This window comes from Callospermophilus lateralis, unplaced genomic scaffold, assembly GCF_048772815.1.
Source record: "Callospermophilus lateralis isolate mCalLat2 unplaced genomic scaffold, mCalLat2.hap1 Scaffold_122, whole genome shotgun sequence".
In the NCBI taxonomy this organism is placed as follows: domain Eukaryota; kingdom Metazoa; phylum Chordata; class Mammalia; order Rodentia; family Sciuridae; genus Callospermophilus; species Callospermophilus lateralis.
The window spans coordinates 2,336,191-2,363,651 of record NW_027512409.1 but is presented as its reverse complement, the minus strand read 5'-3'; the positions used below and the strand labels follow the sequence as shown (position 1 = coordinate 2,363,651).

The following is a 27,461-nucleotide window of genomic DNA, read 5'->3' as shown; positions in this document are numbered from 1 at the left end:
AAGCACTTTGCCAACCTGTTCTCCCACAGCTTACAGCCATCCAATAAGTATTTGCCAAAGAATAACTAATGTGGATGGAAATGGCTGAGATTTATTGAGATTTATTGAGAAACTAATTTTTTTTAGGAAATATAGCTTTGTTAAAGAAGTGAGACCTAACTCCTGATGTGGAGTTAGCAAAACAGGTGGGTCAAAAGATGGTGATAGAGAAGAGGTTTTTCAACAGAAGAAAAGGCTGAAAGCAAAAGAAAGAGCATGGTGAATTTATGGAAATTAAGGGAGCCCCTCAGCAACTCATTCATTTATTGCCCAATACTCACAGAGGGCTTCAAATGCCTGGCACTCTTCTAAGCCCTGGAGAAGCACTTCAGTAAGTAAAACAGACACAAATCTCTGTTTAATAGAGCTCACATCCTCATGAGGGATGGTTTCTAAAATTAAATATGTCATGTGTCAGCTATTGCTAAGTCATTTGGAAGCAAGAAAAACAAGCGAAGGGTAATATGGAATATTGTGGTATGGTGTAGCAGGAGTTGCAGTTTAAAAAGGGGATCATGCAAGGAAGCTTCACTGATACTATGTTGTTTAAAAAGAAGACCGGATATAAGGAGGGAGCAAGCCTTATGCATAGTTGGATAAGAGCAGTTGGTAAAGGCAAGCTTTCTAATATCTCTCTGTGACAGAAGCAAGCTTTTCTCTAAGCACAGAAGAAAATTCTAAGAGGAAATAGCATATTACCTTAAAACCTTTCATATAAGATGTATATGTTTAAAATCTTGTATTAGTTATTGCAAATAAATAAATACAATTTTTGTTGGCATAAAAATTAAGCTAAGAGCATACTACTTTATATAATAAACAGTGTTTATGGCTAAAATTTGAAGAGCTGACAAAAGAAGGAAATATTTCTTATCTGTCTTTAAAATAATATTTAAGTGATATTAAAAATACCATTGGAATGCTCTGAATTCAAGCTCTCCATTTAGATATGCACATCTCTTTAAATTGGTTTATTAGATTTTAATATTGTAATAGCTTAAAGATATTATTTAAGTTTCTCAAGATGTTCCACTTTTGAAATTATTTGAAAATTAATAAAACCCCAAACATTTGGAATGGTAAATTGCATAATTAAGTAGATAATATTTATTTAATGAAAAAATATAAATAAGTATGTTTTATTGAAAATTTTATGATATGTTTTCTTAATAATCCTTTATAATAAATTCAAACTTAGAAATTGCAGGCTTTTAAGGAATATTTTAATTATGAAAATGTGAGCAGGGTTATCTATTATTTATATACTCTGAATTTCCACAGGTTTAGAGAAATATTTTGGTGACACAGTCCTCTTTCTTATTAACTTTTTAGCACTACCTTGTCATCAAGTTAGAGAAGAGACTGATGTTGGTGTTCATATGCCACCACTGATTATTGATACTAATACTGAATAACTTCTTACTATGTAAAATTAATAATTTATAGTTATCTTAAATTAATAGATCATTTAAAATATTTTATAAAAAGTAAACATAAACTATCAAAAATAACATAGTTCTACCATACAAAAACGAAAAAAAATTAATGTGTATTTTTTTAGTTGTAGGTGGACACAATACATTTATTTTATTTTTATGTGGTGCTGAGAGTTGAACCCAGTGCCTCACACATGCCAGGCAAGTGCTCTACCTGATTCAGAGCCAAGCCACCAGAAAAGAAAATCTAACTACTAACAGAGGTGTTAAAGACACATCAAGCCAAACTGAGGCTTTCTCCTTGCATACTTAGAAAGAATGAGGGGGAATGAAAATCTAAGTACACTTGAACCATATGATTTAGTTATTTAATGCCATCTCCCCAAACTCTACAAAATCATCTTTTTTACTGCCAATAATGGGCATCTTCTCACTTATATAAGCACTGATGTTTTGTGTGTAAGTGCATATTTGTATGCAATAGCAAGGCACTAAGCAATATATTATACTGATTCTCAATATACAAATGCCTTACGTACACTTTTAAAAATTAGCAAGCAACCTCAGCTAAAATATGTCATGGTTGTGATACTAATAGTGAATAGCTAATTACACATATTAGTAACATATATATTGACCTTTCTGTGTATCTATGATGCTGAACTCTGATGTCTAAAATATGTGTAAATTAAAATATGTTGTACAGAAGAACTCTAGCATAATAACTAAAAAGAAATTGTTTCTTCTGCTTTTACAGCTTGCAGACCAGGATTCTATAAAGCCTTTGCTGGTAACAGAAAGTGTTCTAAATGCCCTCCGCATAGTTTAACCTACATGGAAGCAACATCTGTTTGTCAGTGTGAAAAGGGTTACTTCTGAGCTGTAAAAGATCCACCTTCTATGGCATGTACCAGTAAGTCTCTACATTTTGGATTTGCACATCCTGTTTCCAACCCTTTGGATTTCTTTATCTGAAATTTTAAAAATAAGTGAATGTACACAATCCTGTACCATCAATGCCATTTGTCTTTGATAATAGTCAAGGAAAAAGCTGTTCTTTTCAGCATGGTTGCTTTCAAACACTTGTAAAGAAAGTGTTTACTCCTCAAAATTTATACTGATCCTCAATATACAAATACCAGAATTGGCATGAGGCCCTGCAGACCTTCCCTAACCAAAAATCTGTCTTTAAGAAATTTAGGCAGTTTAAGACTACATGAGAAATTATAAATAAAACCTCTGTTCTTTGCTTTGACCTTTTTAAGGCACACCAATGTAGGACTATGAAGTTTTTTGTGTGAGGGAGAATCCAGAGGAAACTTTTAAAATCTTTGTAATTATTATGCATAAAAGCTCTTTTCCTTGGAATTTTCTTTAAAAGAATGTACTTTTAAGTTTGTCCATATTTCACTATACACTTCCTCTTCAGTTTTTTGGTTAGAGACAATAGAATATTAAATCTAAATGTGAGGTCATTTTAATGCTTGTGTCTGAAATTTAAAATTATTTGTTGACTTCTAGTATTCAAGTATTGTGGAATATTTGAGCATTAATTTATAAACTAGAAATGGTTGTATTAATGAATTTCTAGGTGAGGTAAAAGGAAAATGTCACCCCTTAGTTATAAAAAACTTATTAAAATCATAAACAAGATATTTTAGTAAAACTTGGCTTTCGTAGTGATAAATTTATACCAAAATGTTGCTTCTTTTATGTAATTCCACAGGAGCAAAAATAGATTGAGAATCATGTAATGTCACATTTTCTTTAGAGACATTTTTGAACTTGACTGATGCCATTTATAGATTTGTTTGCATTACTATAGATTTCATTGCAAAATGTTTTTGCAGCCAGGTGCAGTGATGCATGCCTGTGATCCCAGCAGCTTAGGAGGCTGAGGCAGGAGGATTGCAAGGTCAAAGCCAGCCTCAGAAATAGCAAGGCACTAAGCAACCCAGTGAGGCCTTGTCTCTAAATAACATATAAAGCAGGACTGGGTATGTGGCTCAGTGGCTGCATACCCCTGAGCCCAATCCCCATTACCTGCCCCCCAAAAAGTTTTTGCAGATATATTTAATAAAAATTCAACACATTCATTAGCGATAATTTTTTACTTTCTGATTGTAAATACTGAAAGACTTGTTTCTTCAGAAAATTACAACCTGAAAAATAACCACTTAGATTTTTTTTCAGATAAGATATTTTAAATTTATAAGAAAGAAAATAAAGATTCTGAATATTGTTGGTTCTCATTTAATTGTGAAGATAGTTTTTAAAAGAAAAACATTTTTTTAGAAAAGATGTGTAATCCCTCTTTTATATTTGCTGAATATTATTATATTATACTGTGGACAACACACTCCAGCTTAGCTAAAAGGAACTATTTCGAACAGCTGTATTCCTGTGAGATGAGCATCCCTCAAAACCTATGTAGGACATTGAGCAAAGTCTCCTGAGTGACAGAGGAGAATCTTCTCTATTTATTTATTTATTGACCATAAATTGAAGGCATCAATTGGCTGCCATTCATAGAATCCTTCCAAGGTATAGTAGAGTAGGTAGATGGGAAGGCTATCGTGTGGAGAGACTAGCTAAGGATATAAATATAGGGTCAAACTATGTACATGAATCTGGAAAGTTATTCAATTCGTTGTTGAATCATATAGTTGTATTTATCAGCTTATCATTTCTTTATTTCCTTTTTTAATGCTTGATAGTATAAATTACAGTTTAAAAATGCTATCCTGCCTTTGTCAGACTAAGAGGAAGCAGAGAAATTTATGATTCTGTCATCTTTGGGCAGAGTTTGATATAGGGAATAGTGTGCCATTTTTGCTATTGGGGAGAGAAAAACAATTTTCTTGCTTCTCTCTCTCTCTCTCTCTCTCTCTCTCTCTCTCTCTCTCTCTCTCTCTCTCTCATGGATTTCAGCAATGACAGACCCCTGTAACATAAGATAGATTAACAAGAGAAAAGCAAAGGTTAAACAAGTGGAATTGATTCAGGCTAAAATGCCGTTTTTAACTGAAACAAGAATGCAGGGTATTAGAAGGGGTCAATATGGGGCAGGTGCTCAGAAAAGCATCAGAAGCCAAGTCTGTAGTGTAGGTTTAGGTCACAGTTTTCCTTAGGTAAGAGTGTCTGATGGTTTAGTCACCCTTATCTTCCCCAAAAGAGACACCCTTAAAATGGAGGTTTTCCATATGAATGTACATTTTCCTTAGGAAAGAGTAACTCTGTTTTCAGAGATTTTCCTATACCTGCAATTTCTCAAAATAATCAGCTCACAGCCAAACAAAAAAATTTTATGCCAAAGAGGCATATTTTGGAGTGGCATATGCTGCCTCCTAAATTGTCATCAGGGATCAAGATAAAGAACCTCCAAAGAAAGGTGAAATGTGGAATCTTAATCAGGTTTCCCTAGTTCAGCTATAGAAAAATCTCTTCTCAAGCCTCTTCTGTTATTTCCTTGAGGACTTCTTTCACTTGTTTAGCAAAGACTTAGCATAGTGTATATAGCAAGTGCACTTCCTTTCACAGCTAGGTTATCTGAGAGTGAATCTTGGTACTTATCAGGTAGGTAAAGTTGGGTGAATTACTTAGTCTCTCTTAATCTCAGTTGCACTCTATATAGTGATAACAATATATACCTTTTACTGCTGTCATGATTATTAAGTTATTTGAAAAGTACTTAAAAATGAAAGCAAGACCATGAACTTCAAAACACATCATGTCTCCTAGAAATTAAATGATTAGATTGTGAAGAAAAAAATTTAAAAAAAAACACACATTAGGAGGTCATTGTGTTATAAGGCTGGGCCTACTCTACAGAGTGGCCCAGCCTTATAACACAAGGACAAGAGTGGCACTCTTGTCCTTGCTGATTCTTGTGACTCCACAGAAAAGAATTTGAGTGAAACACAGAATAGTAAGCAAAATTTTAATAGACTAAGATGTGAGTGTAGCTTACAGCATAGAAACTACATAGACCACCTAAAGAGAGAATTATATGGTGCTCACAATTTTGGAATCTTTAAGAAAACTGAGTCCCCTGTTTTATCTAATTTTCCATCTTCTTAATTGGTTTATTCTATAGTTTGAATAGGACCATCAAGTTTTCTTTGTGAAGGTCTTTATATTTTGGCTATTGGGGTGATTTGAGGATTGTCACATAGTTCTAATAAGGCATGGTCCTGGTAACTTGGCTACAAGAGATAATGATGACATGCTCTTATCTTTTAAGCATTCGGGTTTGTGGTTCTTTTCTTTTTAAAATCTGATTTTCCCTTTTTCTCTGCTTTATTCTCCCTCTCATAGCCATATTCTCTTATTCTATCTCTTTCTCTGTACTTATTTTATTTTCTCCTTCTTTATAGCCATCACTTGCTACATCTCTTCTGCTTTCTCTCTGTTCTTGTTTTGAACATTCTAAAGTTTCTTTTACCTTTCTATCATATTTCCTTTTCTCTTAATGAACTGTTTTTTCATTATTTTATTTCTATAACTCCTGCCCTCACCCTTCATGTTGTTGTGGTTATTAGTACTGTGGATTATGTAGTTGACACCTGCTGTTTAACTTAATGCCAAATCTAGTTCACAGCTATTTATTCATTTTGCTCTTGAATATTCCTGTTTTTGTGGTTATTAGTCCTGCAAATGTTATATTAGGCACTGTGTATTTATTTTAATACTATATATTGTTCATTACTATAGTTGTTGTTTGTCTCTTTTCTGTGAGGTGCTGAGAATCTACTGTGACACTATGAGTTCACAGGTTAGAGACTTGGCTGTTAAGAAACAGCACACTTTGCTCTACATGCAAACCAACCATGCTCAAACTTCAGTGATACTTTAATACAAAAAATAGAAGAGACAAAAACACAAACTAATAACCAGTCCTCAAGAAGGAATGGTGAGAGGGCACTCCTCAGGACCCACTCATGGACATTCACTCCTACAGCAAAAACAAAGACAATTAACACAATGACTTTGTACACCACACCAATGATGGGGTCTCAATCTAGATCTCTCCCATGCCTCTTTACAATATACAGAATTGTTAAGAAGAGCTATCACAGAGGTTGATATACACATACCCTGTTATACACAACACAATAACCAAATCTACAAAAAGGACCCCATTCTTTTGAGACCTACCAGGAAAGTGAGATCCTCAAGCTTTTGACACAATGTACACTATGTCCAAATACACTAATTTTGCTCCACATGCAAAGTTTGAGCAGGGAAACTATACTAAAACTCACTTAGAAATAAAATTGAAAATTTCACTACAATTTGATATCCCAGAACACTTTGTCAAGAAAATGCTGTGACCTAAAAAAGCCAACACATATGAGTGGAAGAGAAATCACTCCCAACAGCTGAATACAATCCAACACAGGAATACAAGAAATATGAAAAAATTATGGTAACATATCACATTCTAAAGTTTACAACTCACAAGCAAGGGACTCCAAAGATATTGAAGTGAATGAAATACCAGATAAATAATTCAAAAGAATGATTTTAAAAATGATGAATGAATTCCAAGAGAACACAGAAAAATAATTGAATGAATTAAGCAAGTCAGTACAGGATATGAATGAGAAATTCAATGAGGAAATAAAGATATTGAAAAAGAACTACAAAAACATCTTGGAAATGAAAGACACAATAAATAAAATAAAATGTTGAGTTGAAAGTCTCTCTAATAGAGTAGCCTATGCTGAAGACAGAATTTTATAACTGGAAGACAAAGTGTTGGCCTTGAACATTTAGACATTATTAAAGAAAAAAAATAACCATGGCCAGAATTTATAAGAACTCTGGGACAATATTAAGAGACCAAATTTAAAGAATCATTGAAACCAAGGAGGATTGAGAGATGCATATTGATGGCATGGATAAACTCTTCAGGAAAATTATAATAGAAAGTCTCCTAAATCTTGAGAATGAGATGAACATTAAGATCCAGGAATCATTTAGAAACACAATTGGATCAAAAAGATCAAAAAAAAAGAATCTCCCCATGACAAATTATAATTAGAAAAGCTAACATACAGAACAAGAGTAGAATTTTAAAAGCCCCATTAGATGAATATCAGGTCACATTTAGAGGTAAGGCAATCAGAATTACTTCTGATTTCTCAGCAAAAATTCTAAAATCCAGGAAGGGTTAGAATTGTGTGTTCCAAGCCCTAAAAAATAATAACTGTCAAACATGATTGTAGTCCAGCAAAGCTATCCTTCAGACTGGAAGAAGAAATAAAAACCTTCTGAGATAAACAAAAACTAAAGGGATTCATGACTACTAAGCTGACACTGCTTTGTTGGCTACTACACACAGAAGAAATGAAAAACAAAATCCAGCGCTTATAAGTGAGCAACTCTCTGAAGAGAAACAGGACCCAATTAAACATTAGAAATAAATCAAAATGGCAATAATTACATCTCTTTATAATAATATTAAACATAAATGGTCTCAACACTCCAATTTAAAGACATAGGCTTACAGATGAATTGAAAACAACTATATACTGTTTGCAAAAGATGCACCTTACAAGCAAAGACATTTACAGGATGAAAGTGAAAGGATGAAAATCAAGTAGGATTGAGAGATGCAGACTAATGACATGTATAAACTCTTCAGGGAAATTATAATAAGTTTTCCAAATCTTGAGAATGAGATGGACATTAAGACATAGGAATCATTTAGAAACCCAAGTAGATCAAAAAGTTAAAAAAAGAACCTCCCATGACACATTATAATTAGAACAGCTAACATACAGAACAAAAGGTGGAATTTTAAAAGCATATGGAGTCCACAAACAAGCAGGATTATTTTATAGCTATTTTTTATCCAAATAAAATATTATATAGATATCTATTAAACCTATTTGACTTATAATTTCTTTTGGTTTAAAAAGTCTTGACTGAGTTTATGTCTGGATAACCTATCTAATGGTAAGAGAGGGGTGTTGAAATCATCCAGTATTATTGTAATGGGGTCTAACTGGGTCTTTAAATTTAGTACTATCTGTTTTATGTAATTAGGTGCACCAATGTTTGGGGTATAAATATTTACTATCTTTATATCTTCTTCTTGGATTATTCCCTTTTCCAGTATGAAGTGAACTTCTTTGTCTTTTCTGATTATTTTTGGCTTAAATTCTGCTTTGTTGGCTATATGCATAGCTACTCCTGCTCATTTGTAGGCTCCATATGCTTTTAAAATTCTACCTTTTAAAATCTACCTTATATGTTAGCTGTTCTAATTATAATGTGTCTTTATAAGAAAATCAGAAAGATCCCAATAAAAACCTAGTGTTGCACCTCAAAGCCCTTGAAAAAGAACAAACCAATTCCAAAACCAGCAAAAGGAAGGAAATAACTAAGATCAGAGCTGAAATCAATGAAACAGAGAATAAAAAATACAAAGGAAACAGAGTTGGTTGTTTAATAAGGTAAAGAGATTGATAAACCTTTAGCCAAACTAACCAAAAGAAAATGAGAGAAGACTCTAATTAGTAAAATTAGAGTTGAAAAAGGTAAAATTACCACAGACATCACAGAAATCTAGAGAATTATTAGGGACTATTTTGAAAAGATATACTCCAATTCATTGGTAAACCTGAAAGAAATTGATATATTTCTAGACACATATGACCTGCCAAAAGTAAATCAAGAGGGCACAGGAAACTTAAACAGATCAGTAAGTAACAATGGACAGAAGCAGTCATAAAAAAGCCTTCCATGAAAGAAAAGCCCAGGACCAGATAGTTTCTCAGGTGAGTTCTACCAGACCTTGAAGCAGAACTAATGTCAAATGCTTCTCAAATTATTCAATGAAATAAATTGAAACACTTTCAATTTTGTTCTCCGAAGCCAGTATCACACTGACACCAAAACCAGAAAGGACATATCAAGGGGAAAAAGGAAAGTTTATTTGTGGCTTATGAGGTCTCAGTTCATATATGTCTGACTCCATTGCTCTGGGTTCAAGATAAAGCAGCACATCATGGGGGAAAGGTCCAGAGGAGGAAAGCCACTCAGCTCAAAGCAGGTTCAGGAAGCAGAAATAGAGTGGGGAAGGGGCCATAGGGAATATGTATACTTCCAGGGCATGCCCCCAGTGCTCCCCTCCACTTGCCTACAGTTACCTCCCAGTTAGTCCATTCAAACTAGGATGGATTGATAGGTTACAGTTCTCACAATCTGATCAGTTCACTTCTAAATAAACCTGTACTAAGAAGTGCTTTTGGAGGAAACCTCATTTCCAAACCATAACACAGACTCACACAGATCCCAGTCGTCTAATCCTTGACAAAGGTGCCAAAAACATAAAAAGACAGCCTTTTTAAAAAATGGTGTGGGGAGTGGGGAGACTAGTTATCCATATGCAAAAGAGTAAGACTGAATCCTTATCTCTTACCCTTCACAAAAGTCAACTCAAAATGGATCAAAGATCTAGGAGTCAAACCAGAAATTATGCAATTCCTAGAAGAAAATATAGGATCAACACTCCAAAAAATAGGCACAGGTAACAAATTTCTCAATAGGACTTCTAACACTTAGAAACAACACCAAAACTTAGGAAACAACACCAAAATTAATAAGTAAGATGGCATCAAATTAAAAAGCTCCTGCACAGCAAAGGAATGTACAGAGAGAATCTACAGAATGGGAGAAAATCTTTGCTAATTACTCTCCTACACAGGATTAATATTCAGAATATATAAAGAACTCAAAATACTTAATGCAAAAAATAAAAAAAAAACATCAACAACAAAACAAAGAGCCCAGTCAATTAATGGGCAAATGAACTGATCAGACACTTCTCAAAAGAAGAAATACAAATTAACAACAAATATATGAAAAAAATGTTCGACATTTTTAGCAATTAAGAAAATGCAAATTAAAACTACATTAAGATTTCATCTCACTCCATTTACAATGGCAGTCATCAAAAATACAAATAATAATAAATGCTGGTGAGAATGTAGGGGAAAGGAACTATTTTACACTATAGATGGGATTGTAAATTAGTACAATCACTATGAAAGTCAGTATAGAGGAATACTAGGAATGGAATCACCGCATAGCCCAGCTATGCCACTCCTCAGTATCTACCCTAAAGAATTAAAGTCATCATACTATAGCTATACATGCATACCCACATTTGTAGCAGCACAATTTACATTGGAACCAGCAACCAGTGAATGACTGGATAAAAGAAAATGTGATATACATACACAAAAGAGTTTTATTCAGCTGTAAAAAAGCTTAGCCACTATTTACACAACAGCTTAGCCACTATTTACACACATTACAACTGAATAAAATGGGTACAGTAGGGGGAAGATTTAGGGAAGGTAAACTACTCATTTATATTACACAGCCTCGCTCTGAGAACAAAAAATAGCTTGCACTCACTCTTCTGGTTTCTCAGAGCATCCTAACACTGCTTGAAATCACATGCTGTACCCTCATTTATGCAATGCAAATAAATGTATTAAAGTATTTCTTTTTTAAATGAAAAGAAAAATGTTTATATGTTATCAGCACAGTTCTATCCTATGTTGTATTTTTCCTGAAAGTTCAAATTTGAAGGAGGAATTTTATGTATACAAAATGAATATTTATGCACACAAAAACATTTGTAACATTATATTTTGGGGAAAATCTTGAAGAAATAACATAAATGCCCTAAAATGAAGAATAAGTAACTTATAACATGAAAATATGTTAGAATTTAATGAATTTATTGAAGCTTTGATTTTGTGAAACTATGTATTTGTTAACTAATAAATAGAATTGTAAATACCTCTGATTACAATTGTTCTGTTTTTTGTTTGTTTGGGAGTTTTTTTGGTACTGGGGATTGAACCCAGGGTGCTTTACCACTGAATTACATCCCCAGCCCTTTTTTAAAATTTTTATTTTGAGACCGAGTCTCACTATTTATATTTAAACCTCATGTTGCTGAGGCTGCTCTCGAACTTCTAATCCTACTTTTTCAGACTCAGGAGTCACTGGGATTTCAGGTTACAATTATTTTTACAGTTGTTAAATTGTATATTATTTGTCATAACAAAGTGTAGAAGAAATAAAACTGAATGTGTAAATTTGGTTTGTTTTAGTGGTAATATAAATGGAAATCTATCTATTTTTTAAATATTTATTTTTTAGTTGTAGTTGGATACAATATCTTTCTTTATTTATTTTTATGTTGTGTTGAGGATTGAACACAGTGCCTCACACTTGCTAGGCAAGCACATTTCTGCTGAGCCACAACTCCAGCACCAGAAATTTATTTTTAAATTGCTCCTTCTTATACTAAATTTAATGTTATAAGATACAGCATCATGTTTCATTTTAAAGAGTAAAGTGTGTATATTGTAGTAAACAAGTGTCCCCATGTGCTTATAACTGATGGTTTTCCCAGAATGCTGAACATTTCATAACTAAAATCAAAATCATCCTGGGTGAGTGGGAATGATGAGTCACCCTATAATGAATCTTTAATTGGTAGGAGAAATGATTAAAAAAATATTTATTTTTTCTTGAGACCATGGGGATTGAACTCAGAGTTAAGTTGGCACACTTTTACTCTTATATTGAGACAGGCTCTTGCTAAATTGCCAAGGCTGGCCTCCAACTTGTGATCCTACTGTCTCGGCCTCCCAAATAGCTAGAATAATAGATGTATGCCACCATGCCCAGCAAGAAATTATAACTTAATTTCAATTGTTAAGAAATAAACTAGACACTAGTTTGGTCACCAATCAGAAATTATTTACATTTTAACCTCTTCCATGTTACAGCTACTCTTAGAAAATTGCATGCAAGGTCTTAAAGAGACAGCCTTCTAATTACATATTCACCTGGTAGCCATTTCAACAAATGAAGTTAGTCTCAGCACACATTAATTGACATAATCACCAAAACATCAAAATCATATTAGCCACTGTAGCTCAAAGAAAAATAGAAAAGAATCCATTGTTCCAGCAAATTGCAAAAGTGTTTTCTAAAAAGGGCTCAAAAAGGTTGTTCAACTTGTAGATAGTTTTAAATAAAGCTAATAAAACACGGCTATAATAATATTCATTCATGAGACAATTCTGGTTTCTCAGTGTGTTTTGGCTATATTGCATTTAAAATTCAGTCTTTATTAAATCCTGCACTTTGTTGATCTTGTAATCCCCATTATACATGTTTTAGTGGCATATCACTCCTGTTCTAATAAAAAATAGTATCTACCATTTGTGTTTTAATAATTAACAATCATACAGTTATCCTCAAAGCACAACAGCAGCAACAATGACACCGTTGTATTTGTAAAAAGCTTACATCTCAAATTCCTGCCTCTTTTTCCTAAAATACTGACATCATAGTAAAACACTGTTCTCCCTGCTTTGGGTTCAAGTAATCTGATAAACCAGAGGAACATGAAGATAGCAAAAAGAATACATATGTTAGTGCAATTCTGCAAGGCAAAAATGCCTTTGCCAAGACTTCTTTATTGATTACATGCCATCTATCATTTCACATCTCTCTTCCTTGTTTCCTATGCCAGGTTATTCTCACCAATTAAAATGTAATTTGCACAATCCACTTTCCATGCACTCTGTTCTCATTACTGTGCTATTATTAGACTACCTCAGCTTTACAAGATCTTTTATCAAAGCTCATTAGCATTCTTTATCATCATCATGATTATTGCTATTATTATTTACTTTTACTCTTCTCTGCAGAAAGTTTTCTCTTTACTGCAACACTTGGTAAGTTCTCCCTATTGTTTAAAAACTGGTTCACCCATTGGGGTAGAATTTGCTTTTATTGTAAATTAACTCTGATAAATCAGAGAAACACAAAGAAAACAAATTATTCAAGATAAAAATAGACGTATACTTGGATTATTTGTTGCTGTTCCTTATCACTTAAAATATTCACTATCAGTAATGTCTCTTGAAAACTTTTCTTTCTGATAAAGTATTGGTTACTAATTGTGTTTACTATCAATAATATTTGATTTTTGTGAAATTACAACTGGAATTACAGTGAAATTACAACCAAAAATACAATGGAGGAGGGGAACTGAAATAAAGAAGGGAAACTATAACTCACCATTTAAAAAAGAAAGACTTTAATACATTATTTGCATTGCATAAACACATTGTTTTCAAGCTCTGGGTTTATCTGCAAAGACAGAAAACAGTATAATGTGTTTGTTCTGTTCAACACATAACAAATGTTTACTTTTCTTAGATTCTTCCCATTAGGTACCCCAAGCCCTCCATTTAACACTGTTCAAAATACAAAGAGCATGTCAGTTTATCTTCTCACTTTGCTTTAGCACCTCCATTACACAAACACACTCCAAGGTCTGTCTGTGGTCCAGCCCATATTTGCAAGAGATCTAATGATTATCTCAATTACTTTTGTAGAAAGCAATCAAACTATAGCAATCTTACAATCACCATTGATAATGGATGTCAGAACCTTTGACAAATAAAGTCTCAAAGTGTCACTCTTCACATCTCTTATGAATTATTAGGAGAAATAGCACTTTAACATTGCAGACATTTGGTGAGTTCTCCCTTAATCAAATGACCCAATATATTGTACCAATTACAACAGCACATAAATTTGGATATGATGCATTGAGTACACATTAATACCTATATGATATTCCTTCAAAAAATTTTATGATGCTGGAGATGGTACCCCAGGCATTTTGCATGTTAAGCATGTGTTCTGCCCCTGACCCATTCCTTCCAAAAATATTTATCCTGAATCTAATCATTAAGAGACAGCCAGGCAAATTCAACTTGAGGGACATACTGAAAACTGGCACAAATTCTTAAAAAAATGCTAATGCTATAAAAGTGAACAAATAAAAAAAGACTAGAAAATTGTAACTCAAGGGAGGGTAAAAAATAGGAAAAATGAATGTAACAGATAATCTTGGTTATATCATGGAATGAAAACAAAAAATAAATAAAACTACAAGAACTGTATTGGAACCATTGTGAAAATTTTAATATAGAGTTTATTTTCAGATAATAATATTGGATCAATGTTAAATTTCCAGAGTAGTTGTATTGTGGCTATGTAGAAGAATATCCTTTTTCTTAAGAAATATATGCTACAGTATTTAGGGATGAAGTGTCAGGATGCCTGCAATAAATTATCCAATGGTTCAACAAAACATATACACCAAGGGAAGGAGTACAGAAACAGAGAACAAATGTGGCGAAAAGTCAGCAATTGGTAGATACAAACTCCCCATTATACTTTGCCTGCAAACTTTTCTGAAGATTTGAAATGTTGCAAAACAAAAAAGCTTGGGAAAACCTATTAAACCCAAATCCAGAATTTCTTAGGGAAAGAAGTCCTGGGTTTAATTACTTACATTAAGCCAACATGCTTTGCTTTGAGAAAACACAGAGGTCTACAAGGTTGTGGAGCAAAGGGAGGATGGTCAGCATCAGGTATACAACAGACATTGCTAAGTAGACTCCAAATTTCAAGACAGGTTATATCTCTCCAGCCACATTGAATCTCAGATCAAAAATAGTAACCCCCCCAAAAAAAAAAGAATTGTGTTTACTGAACATGTACAGATTTCTTCTTGTCATTATTCCTTAAAAAATCCAGTATAAAATTATTTACAAGACATTTACATTGTATTAGATATAAGTGGTCTGGAAAGAATTTAAAGCATACAGGAGGATGTGTGAAGGTTCCATGCAAACACTATGCTGTTTTACATAATGAACCTGAGCATCCTCAGATTCTGGTATCTATAGGAAGTCCTGGAACCAATTCCTTGCAGACATAGGAAAGATTGCATATATTTATGTAGTGAAATATGACATCAGAGATGCTATAGTACAAACAGAGACTCATAGAAATATGCCTCACCCCATGTCACACAACATAACAATAGAGCTGGATTTCAAAACCAGGAGTCCTATGTTCTATTAACATTTGAGGCTTCCTCATGTATAATTATTTCTACAAAAGAAAAACAATCTAAAATTTCCTGAGCTATTTCAGTTTAATAAAAAGTTTAGACTTTTTGCATGAACGAGTGCTACCAATTCCTCTCTCTTTTTCTACTAATCCTCTATGAAAATGAGACTACAAAGCAAAACCTGAATCATGTAAGACTTTTGGAAGTTAATAAAGTCAAGCCTATAATAGGAAATTACATAAATAGAGAGAAAAGTATGAGGTTATGTATATCCTTTTATAAAAACAACAAGACAGAAATTCAGATTAGTCTATATCCACTACAGAAAAATGAGACCTCATTTAAAATGCAAATGAATGTTTTTGACTATAATGTTTAAGATGTGGAATTGCTATTTAATGGAACTTCAAATGATCAGAAAATTAGTTAACTTCTGACCTAAAAGCCTTTTCCTCCTACCACTCTGCTTAGTATACGATTTTATTTATTTATTCTGCTGTTTATCTAATCAAGTGTCTTGCACATACTAGGCAAATCTCTATCACTGAGCTATACCTCCAGCCTCAAATATATGATTTGGTTATTTCAAGCACCACAAAGCATTCTTGAGATGCAAACTGTTAAATATTTTCATCCTATTTTCTAACTTGAAGACAAATAATATTCAAGAATGATTTCTGTTGCTGAATTATTGAATCCATAGTGAAACTCAAGTTTCTTATGCCACTAAAATCCCTGTTGTATGCAAGGAAATCCAGGACTGCAGGCAAAGAGGTCTGACAGTGGCATTATATCTATGAAGAGTGCTGCCCAATACCTCTTCTACCAGTCCTCCATGAAAATGAGACTACAGCACAGCAGGAAAGACAATAACATCATTATAGCCCAAGTGACCTTAAAAGAAATCAAACTCTATTATTTGAATGGAGTAATGGATAGGCCTGAGCACTATCAGTCACTCTGGATGTGACAGAAGTACACTTTTTGTTAGATCATCAGAAAAAAAAAAAAAAAACTTTTCAGCATTTCATTTGTCTTGAGCAAGCCAAAGAGAGATGTACAACAAAGATGCTACATTCAATACAACTATTTTTTTAGTAATATTGCATATTAGAGAATAGAGTCTTAAAAATAAAATTATCTTGCTTTGTTAAACAGACTCATTCTTTCTATGCACCCAGGTCGCTTTGGTTTTGCATGCAATATGTAAAGTCCCTTAGAAACCTTTTTCTCTCCCTTGCTAATAAATGTCCTTCCCTTTTCTAGATCAGGTATTATAGCCATCTTCCCTGGTAAAATGTGGACACATTTTTGACATGTGAACACTGTATGTATTCTTCATTTCCTTCCTTATGTATTATCCTGGCCTAAATTAATTGTTCCTAGCTGAAATGTTAAAACTTTATATTCAGGCATATAGTGCCACATATGAAAATATCTTACACCTGATGCCAATCTCCAAATTCTTACTCTTTTTTAATATTTATTTTTTTTAGTTTTTTTTAAGGTGGACACAATATCTTTTTTTAATTTTTATGTGGTGCTGAGAATCAAACCCAGTTCCTCAGGCATGCTAGGCAAGCACACTACCATATTGAGCCACATCCCCAGGTCCCAAATTCTTACTCTTTGAAAAGAAAAATAATAATAATATTGGGCTGGGATTGTAGCATGGTAGTAGAGCACTTGCCTACCATGTGTGAGGCACTGGGTTCAATTCTCAGCACTGCATATGAACAAAGGTCCATTGACAACTATATATACATATATATATATATATATATATATATATATATATATATATATATAAAATGAAAATAATAATAATAATATATGGTGTCACAGTCCCAAGGCAAAGAAAAAAGACCTTCATGGCTGTACTAAAAATTATTTTGGGTGGTGAGTGTGGCTCAGTGGAAGAGCGCTTGCCTCACACATTTGAGGCACTGGGTTCGATCCTCAGCACCACATAATAATAAATAAAATAAAGGTAATGTGCCCATCTACAACTAAAAAAATAATAAATAATAATTTCATTCACCCTCAGCTAGGCAAACTTAGAGGAAGATTAGGAGGTAAGTTGGCCACATTTATCATCATACATTCAATCAATACATTCACTGGACACTGTATTAAACCAACCCCTTCTACTAGGAAGATAGAACTCTTAAAATAGAAAATAAGTAGACAGTGATGAATAGCAATATTATCCCTGCCTTCAATTTAAGTTCCCAGGAATTTGGTGAACTTTTGAATCCTCTATTCTCTGGTCATAAAATCACATTTACCAGCTCTTGAGGGAAGATAAAATGAATGACCTATGAGAGCGCTCTCTCCCTCTCCCGCCCCTCACCTCATTTCATATTATATGGAGAAGAATGACTCTTTACAGTATGGGTAGCAATAGCTTAGGATTGAGAATATGAACAACATGACCCGATGAGTAAGGCAATCAGTTTGCAACTGAGATCCAGCTTTCTGATTCCATGGCACTGAGTTGGATACCCACGAGTCATTCTGAGGATGCTTACCTCAAGGGTTAGTGTATTAGTGCCACAGTCTGCTGTCTGTAAACTGGAGACTCAAGTCCAAATCTAAGAGCCTTAGAGCCAAGAGCATATATGGTGTGAGTTTTAGTCTGAAGGCAGGAGAAGGCCATTTCCCATCTCAAGCAGGCAGGTCAAGAAAGAGAATTCCTCCTTTTTCTGCCTTTCCATACACGTCCTTAGTAGATTGAAGCAGGCCCACCTCACTGAGGAAGGCATTTTGCTTTACTGAACCCACAGCTTCAAATGCTAATCTCATCCAGCAGCACCCTCACAAACATTCCTAGAAATAATGTTTAGCCAAATGTCTGGGTATTTCATAGCCCAGTCAAGTTGACACATACAATTAAACATCACAGGTAGAAAGCTAATGTTTACTGGCATTTACAAAACATGCCAGGCACCATCTTAGGTGCCTCACATACATTGTCTATGCCACTTAACTGGAGTCTATAGGAAGGTGTGGAACCTGTCTGCTTTGATGAACATTACATTCCCATTCTCCAGCATAAGTGATAAGCACACCATGAATATTTACTGAATGAATAAAATGAATGGAAAGACCTCGCTGAATCCTCAAAAGAATCCTGTCAAGTAGACAAGGTAGATTTTACCCTCATATGACAGATGAAGAAACAGAAGCTCAATGAATTTGAGAATATTGTCATCTCACTAGAACTTCACAGAAGGATTCTATACATAACCAAGCAGCTTCCCAAATAATAAGGTTGAAATAGGATTACTACTGACTGATGAAAAACACTTTGAATACTAGACTAAACCGGTGGAAGTCAATATCCTGACTCCTGCTCAGTAGAACCCCTGCCACTCAAACAATCCTCCATTTCTCTCTGTAGAGGATGAAACAAACATTTTCTTTATGAATGCTCCCAACACAGTGACATCAGATGTGAGGTCACAGACCATATATTTCAAGGTGAGTATGCTATGTGATCAGTGTGTCTTTACATCAGCATTTCTGAGAAATTGACGCAGCAGCTATTACTTGTCTCATTTTACAGACTAGGAAAATATAAGCAATGAACTAGAAAGTGATTCAAAATGGTTAGAATCGCAGCCAGGAACAGGGTTGCAGGCCTATAATCCCAGGAGCTCAGGAGGCTGAGGTAGGAGGATCACAGATTCAAAGTCAGCCTCAGCAAAATGAGGCACTAATTCGTGTTTTAAATAGCTACATATATTAATAGGTTATATTAATGGTTAACATGCTTGCATATCAATAACTGCATGCTAGTTACAGATTTAAAATTTTAATGATACCCAAATATTTTCTCTACATAATGACAGAAATATTGCCTTTGAAGATATAATCTACTTATTCTTTCTCCTCTTACCTGTTATATATCTGTAAATTTTGATTATTTCAGGCTATCAATAAATTTTATAAAGCCATCCTGAAGAAAAACTTACAATAATAAGTACCATAGATTATCTTTTGGACTAATACCATGACTACAAGGGGACTACAAGGTCCAGTAAGTTCTTTTCATCCAAGGCTTTCATAACAAGATGAGGGAAGGGAAGTTTGATGACTTTGCTTGTATTAACAGTATAAACAGTACTATGACAATGAAGCACAGAAGTATAATTAGATAAATAGTTTTTTTTATCTTGTAAAAAAAATTCTGAAAAATTTAAAATGAACAGCATATATCCACAGATGTCCTCATATGGTCTGTAGTGCCTTGGTGTTCCTTCCCAGACCTCATATGATCTGTAGTCCCGTAGTGTTCCCCTTCATGGTGTACCACCCACCTCTCCTTGTTTGAACTCTACACCATTAATAAAGAACCAGTTAGCCTAAGATCCTCTCAGCTGTTTCCACTGATAATGATTGTCTCAAAAGTTCTATAGCTTGTTTCACCCTAAGAGGAATTAATATACTATGTTACCTAGTTAGTTGTCATGATTGTTCTGACAGTCTGACCTGCAGTCTTGTGTGGGAGAGGGGCCATAGCCTACAATATTTTTGCCCCCATTGCTGTGATCAAATCCAGAGTCTTGATGCATGCCAACAAAGCGGTTTTATCAGTTAGAGTTAAAAAGTTAAAAATAAGAATAATTTATTTTAAATTTAAAAATGCTTAGGGAGGACTGATGCACTTCACAAAGGTTTTACTTACCTTTTATTCACCGGTAAACTCTTTGTAATTTTCCTGTTATTGGTGTTTCTCCTGTTTCCTAGAATACAGACATCATTGGAGATTGCTCTGTCATGGTTGGTCAGGAGTGAGCCCTCCAATATACCTGTATGAGAATCAATTAGAGTGCTTATTAGGGTGCATACTTTAATACTCTTTTACCTGAACTATTTATTTTTTTCCATTCATATCATGTTGTTCCTTTTGTTCTTTTGTCACACTGCTGGTTCATTCTTTTATCAACTTTGAAACCCTTCCTATTTTCTCTTATTTTTTTTTGCATACAATTCTTAATTCACCTTTATACCACCATTTATCAAATCTCTGTTTGTATATAAGGTATGTTAACACCAAATTCTCATCTTCATACAAGTATTTTGTATTATAATGACCCTCTCCTTCCTGTTTTCTAAAGCTATAGTTAGTTGCAGATAGAGCAATTTTAGGGTGCTAGTTAAGAATATAGGCTGTGGATATGTGCTGTTCATTTTAAAATTTTTTAAATGTTTTTTTTTTCTTTTACAAGATAAAAAAAAACTAGTTACCTAAAAATACTTCTGTGCTTCTTTGTCATAGTAATGTTATATATATATATATATATCTCATAGTGCTGTTTTTATATATATCCATAAAAAATTAATATGCATATTAATTTACAAATCTTCTATTAGATTCCAAATTTCTTGAAGGGAGGGCCTGATCTATTAATTTTTATTGGATTTTACATAATAAAGGGTTCGGTGAATAGTGTATCAAGTAATAGGATGGTGGCAAAATTCCGTGACCATTGTGTCCAAAGTAGCAGGTTTCAGCAAGGGGCAAAGAAGGATAAGAAAAATAAAACTCACACACAGACAAATGTTTTTGAAGATAACTCTGGGGTCAGGTGGAATGCTGCTCTCTGATGGAGAAGCAGGTCTAAAGAAATCTTCCAGCAATCTTTATTTATATATGCCTCATCAGCATCTTTCTTTGTACTCATTTCTTTATATGGCTAGCAATATAATGCAGCTATTCACAGTTGCATTCCAGAATTGCAGTGTGCAATGTTAGGAGCTTTGTGTAGTTCTCATGAAAGTCCATTGTCTGAAGTTACTGTTAGCTTCACAGGTCCAGGTGCAGCAGACTGGTGAAACATTGTGGTTTTCTAGCAAGAGAGTTCCTCTGTTCCCAGTAGCTGTGTGTCTGAGATCAAGATTGAGGCTGGTAAGCCTCTAGGAAAGAGTCTCCTCATGCAGTGTATAGCCACTGGGACTCTGGCACCTTTTCACAGAAACATTCCCAGGTAACAGGTATGCCACAGCCATGAGGTCATCAGAGACCCCAATCTCAGAGAGAGCTCTCCCATTCTCTGTCACTGCTCTCCACAGCAACCTTCACTTTAAGATTGTTTTTCTGAGTCTATTTACTTAATGTAAATTTTAACAGAAGGTAATTTAATATTCTCTGTTATATTTCAGAAATTCTAATGAATCATTGATTGACCAGCACCATTTTACCAGTTGGAATGAGTTGTCAGAAATGGTAATAGTGCTTTTAGATCCAACATGTGACAGACAGGTGTTGTGTAAGGTGTCTGTTCATCTTTGAATTTGATTTCTAGCAAATAATGTAAAAGTTTGTGGGGTTTTTTTCCAAGTTTAAGTCACCATGAGTTAGTAGTTTAGGGAAATAAAACACTCTAAAAAGAAAGAGCCCAAAATACCATCAGTCAAGGAAAGAGAAAATGTGGCAAAGGCCTTTGGAGATTTGGGGACAGAAAGCCATGAAAAAGAATCTAAAACCAAAGGGAAAGATGATAAAGACAGACAAAAAGTCTCCAATGTTGCCCAACTAGGGATGGCTTTTTCAGTTGACAATATGATCAAGTGGCCAAGTCCTGCACATGGGACTAGGAAAAAATCCAGTAATGCAGAAGTGACTAAAGAGCAATATATGCCTGGAAGAGAATTCAATGTGTTTGGACTTATCCAAGAGGTCTATGCACATATTGCCAGCATCAATCAAACACTTGACTCAATTAACAGAACTTTACACATACAATAACAAACTCCAGTCCCTCCCAGAAGTAGTGGGCTGTCTAGTAAATCTCATCATACTGTCTCTAAGTAAAAATTAACTTACCAGTCTTCCTGACTCTCTTGATAACACGAAGAAGCTGCAGTTGCTTGATTTACAGCATAATAAACTGAGAGAAATTCCTTCAATGGTGTATAGGTTAGATTCTCTCACCACTCTCTATCTTCACTTTAATCATATAACTAATGTAGAAGAGGACATAAGAAACTGTCAAGACTCAGAAAAGTTAGCATTTGAGGGAACAAAATCAGACCTGCTGAAATTGGTAAGAGGATTTGAATTATTGGTTTTGATTTTAATATGTGTTATGATTAATAATTTTTGAGTGCTTTTCCATATCAGGAAATTCCTAATATGGGTTGGGGTTATGGCTTAATGATAGAATGCTTGGCTAGTATACATGAGGCCCTGGGTTCAATACTCAGTGCCCTATATAAATGAATTAATTAATTAAAGTTATGGTGTAAAAAAATCTTGAACAAAAATTCTTTTTACTTTTTTATAAGTTCTCTTTTCCCCTGTGATTCACTTAATGCTACATTACTTGAGATTATTTTATAGGCTTAAAAATAAGATAGAATGTAGATGTAATTAGATATTTATCAAAAACTGAATCTGCTATGATTTTCATTGGAGAAAATGAATTTGAAAATGTTTGACTAATTTTAAGTTGTAATTTGTTTTTAAAGCATCTAACTATTTATAATAGATATATTATGGCTCTACTTGCCCATTTTCTGACTTTCTTTTTTTATCTGAAGACTTTAAATTCATGTCACTTTTTACTTAATGTATCACTAAAGGTTGTCATATTAGAGCTTTGTGAAACAGCAATGCCATAGGAAAATATATATTTTTTATTTTGAAAGTTCTTACATTTTCATTCAAAAGTCTAATATTAATATAGTACAGTGTATATCCACAATAATACAGTGTATATCCATATGTGTATCCACAAGACAGTAATTAAGAAAAATAAATGTAAGTAACTAGCAGAAAAATCATTAAAGGAAAACAAGCAGGAGGAGGAGAGGATGAGGGTAAGAATTTAGTACGGAACTGGAGCAAATCATACCCCATGCAATTGTAATCATGTCAAAAGTAATTCTAATGTATCACTAATATCTTTAATCTATTTTTCATTTTGAGTGAATTTTAGATTTACAGCAAAATTGTAAAACCAGTAGAAGTTTTGCATATATCCTGCACTGAACTTGCCCTAATATTAACAAATAATGTAAAAATCAAGAAATTAATACTGTTACAATCATTTTAACTTAATGACTTGTTTTATTGCACTTGGCTTTTTTATCTAATGTCCAATTTATGTTTCAAAATTCCACATTACATTTAATAGTCATGTGTCTGTAGCCTCCTCCAATCTGTGAAAATTTGAAACAATGAAAGTCTTTTAGTTGAAGGACTAAAAGTTTTTCCTTTTTAAAAAAATTTTTTAGTTGTAGATGGACACAATATTCTTATTTTGTTTGTTTATATTTTTTTCTGTGGTGCCAGGGATCAAACCCAGTGCCTCATGCATACTAGTCAAGCATTCTACAACTGAGCCACAACTACGGCTCCTTTCCTTTTCTTTTATGACCTTGCTATGTTAAATTGTCCTGCTCAGATATTTTGGACTGTGTCACTCATTTTTGTTTCTATGTTTTTTTTTTATTGTGACTACATTGAGTATAATTGTTTCTGCTGAAAATAACATAATAGTGATTATGGTGCCCTTCTCAATGAATTATATCAGAGGATATATAATGTTGATAAATCATATACTGGTGATTTCTTTCTTTTGGGTACATTTTTGCCTATTGAGGAGCATCTTTCCATCTTCAGAGATTTTCTTCAATATCTTTATTTAGGTTCTGTACTTTTTATTGTGGAGTTGTTTTTTTTTTTCCTTTTTATTAGATTTTTTCCAGACATTTAATTTTTGAGGCTATTGTGAATGGAATTGTTTACATAATTTCTTTTTCAGTGGATCCATCGCTGATATATAGGAATGCATTTGATTCATGGGTGTTGATTTTGTATCCTGATACTTTGCTGAATTCATTTATTAGTTCTAGAAGTTTTCTGGTGGAATTTTTTTGGGTCTTATAAATGTCATCAGCAAAAAGTGATAGTTTGAATTCTTCTTTTCCTTGTGAGTCCATTTAATTGTTTTGCTTACCTGATTTCTCTGGCTACAATTTCAATGATTATGTTGAATAGAAGTGGTGAAAGAGGGCATTCCTGACTAGTTCCAGTTTTTAGAGGAATGCTTCCAATTTTTCTTCATTTATAGTGATGCTGGCATTGGGCTTAGTGTAGACAGCTTTTACAATGTTGAAGTATGATCCTAGTATTCCTAGTTTTTCTATTGTTTTGAACATGAAATGAGTCTATATTTTTCAGCATCTATAGAGAAAATTGTATGATTCTTGTCTTTAAGTCTATTGATGTGATGTATTAGATTTATTGATTTCCATATGTTGAACCAAACTTTCATCCCTGGGATGAATACCACGTGGTCATGGTGCACTGTATTTTAGTGTGTTTTTTGTATACAATTTGTCAGGAATTTATTGAGAATTTTTGTGTCTATGTTCATCAGGGGTATTGGTCTTAAGTTTCTTCCTTGATGTGTCTTTGTCTGGAATTGGTGTCAGAGTGATAACAGCCTCATAGAATGAGTTCAGAAGGGTTCCCTCCTTTTCTATTTCATAGAATAATTTGAGGAATATTGGTATTAGTTCTTCTTGCAAGGTCTGGTGGAACTCAGCTGAGAATCTATCTACTTTGGGGCTTTTCTTGGTTGATATGCTTTTGATGGCGTCTTCTATTTCCTTGCCTAAAATTCATCTATTTAAGGGCTGAGGTTGTGGCTCAGTGGTACAGTGCTCACCTGCACATGTGAGGCACTGGGTTTGATGCTTAGCATCACATAAGTAAATAAATAAAATAAAGGCATTGTGTCCATCTACAAAAAAAATTTTAAAGATTGATATATTTTAATTGCATATGTCCACCTGATTCAGTTATGTTTGTAGAAATCATGGTTTGTAGAAATTTGTTGATGCTTGAATCAAATGTATGAAATATGATATGTCAAGAGCTTTGTAGTGTTTTGAACAACTAATAATAATAAAAAAATTTAAAAAAACAAAAAAAAGATTTTCTCTTTTATTCAAAACTAAAATATGTATAAATATATAAAACATTGAATTGTGTTACATTGAATGATTTCCAAATATTAAGCCATGTTGTGTATCTGGAATAAGTCTCTTTTGATCAGGAGAGAGAGCTCTATAATTTCCATATTGCTCTTGCCTCATTAATATCAAGATAATGCTACTCTCATGAGTTTGGAAATGCTCTGGGTATGCTGGGGAGCTCCCCCTGACACCCAGGTTAGAGAGGCCACATCCCTGGAGGGGGGGTGCCCCTCTGGCCTGGGTGCACTGGGGAGCTCGCCTCTACACTCAGGTTATAGGGGCATCCCCCCTGGAGAAGGGAGTGCCCCTCTGCCCTGGGTGCGCTGCGGAGCTCCCCCCAACACTCAGGTTAGAGGAACCTCCCCCCTGGAGGGGGCAGTGCCCCTCTGCACTGGATGCGATGGGGAGCTCCCAGGACACCCAGTTGGAGGGGCCTCACCCCTGGAAGAGGGAGTGCCATCTATCCTGGGTGCGGAGACGGGATCTCCCCAACACACACATTCAGATTAGAGGGACCTCCCCCCTGGAGGGGGTAGAGCCCTGTCCCCTGGGTGCAGAGGGGTGTGAGCTACCCCCACAACAACCAGGTTAGAGGAGAGCCCTCTCCAGTGGGGGTGGAGGGGGATCTCCCCCGCCCACACCCAGGTAAGTGGGGCATTCCCTTCGGAGGCGGGAATACCCTCTACTTGGGTGTGGAGGTGGAGCTCCCACCACCAGGACACCAAGGACAGAGGGGCCTCCCTCCTGGAAGGGGGAGTGCCCTATCCCCTAGGTGCAGGGTGGGTGGCAGGAGCTACCTCCACCTGGACATCCAGCTTGGAGGGGCCTCCCCCAAAGGGGGGAGTGCCCTCTCCCCTGGGTGTGGAGGTGGGGATCTGACCCCCAACACACAGGTTAGAGGGGCCTCATATCTGGAGGGGGGAGTGCCCTCTCCACTGGGTGAAGAGGGGGGAGCTCCCCCCCCACACTCGGGTTAGAGGGGCCTCCCCCCTGGAGGGGGGGAGTGCCCCCTCCCCAGGGTGCGGAGGGGGAGCTTCACCCCCACACATCCAGGCTACAGAGGCCTCCCCCTTGAGTTGGGAGAGCCCTCTTCCGTGGGTGTGGAAGGGAGCTCCCCCCACACACCCAGGTTAGTGGGGAATCCCCCCAGAGGGGTTAGAGCCCTCTCCCCTGGGTGTGGGGGAAGCCCCCCCAACCAAGGTTAGAGGGGCCTCCCCCCCAGGAGGGAATGCCCTCTCTCCTGGGTGCTAAGGTGGAGCTCCCACCTCCCTCACACACAGGTCGGAGGGGCCTCCCCCACCCGAGGGGGGAGTGCCCTCTCCCCTATGTGCGGAGTGGGGTTGGGAGCTCCCCCCCACCCCTACACCCAGGTTGGTGAAGCCTCCCCTGGGGAAGGGGGGAGAGCCCTCTGCCCTGGGTGAGGGGTGGAGGGCGAGCTTACCCCCCTAATCCAACACCCAGATTCCAGGGGACTTCCCCCAGGAGGGTTAAGTTTAGGGTTAGAGTGCGGAGTGCCCCTCTGCCCTGGGTGCACAAGCGAGCTCCCCCTGACACCCAGGTTAGAGGCGCCTCTTCCCTGGAAAGGGGAGTGCCCCTGTGCCCTGGGTGCGCTGGGGAACTCCCCCTGACACCCAGGTTAGGGGGCCTCTCCAATAGAGGTTGGTGTGCCCCTCACCCTGGGTATGCTGGAGAGCTATTCCTGACACCCAGGTTAGAGAAGACGCATCCCTGGAGGGGGCAGTGCTCTCTATGCTGGGTGCACTGGGGAGATCCCCTGGAAACCCAGGTTAGAGGGGCCTAGCCCCTGGAGGGGGGAGTGCCCTCTATCCTGGGTGCAGAGGGGGGATCTTCCCCCCACACACCTAAGTTAGATTGGCCTTGCCCCTGGAGGGGAGAGTGCCCTCTCCCCTGGATGTGGAGGGGGGGAGCTCCTCCCCAACACACAGGTTAGAGGGGCCTTCCCCTGGAGTACGGAGAGCCCTCTCCCCTGGTTGCGGAGGGGGAGCTCCCCTACA

At 35.8% G+C, this 27,461-nt stretch overlaps 1 pseudogene; it reads left to right on the top strand.

The window, feature by feature from the left end:
* The window catches only part of LOC143388238 (ephrin type-A receptor 6-like), a 339,823-nt pseudogene that overhangs the window by 282,951 nt on the left and 29,411 nt on the right, over nt 1–27,461 (top strand).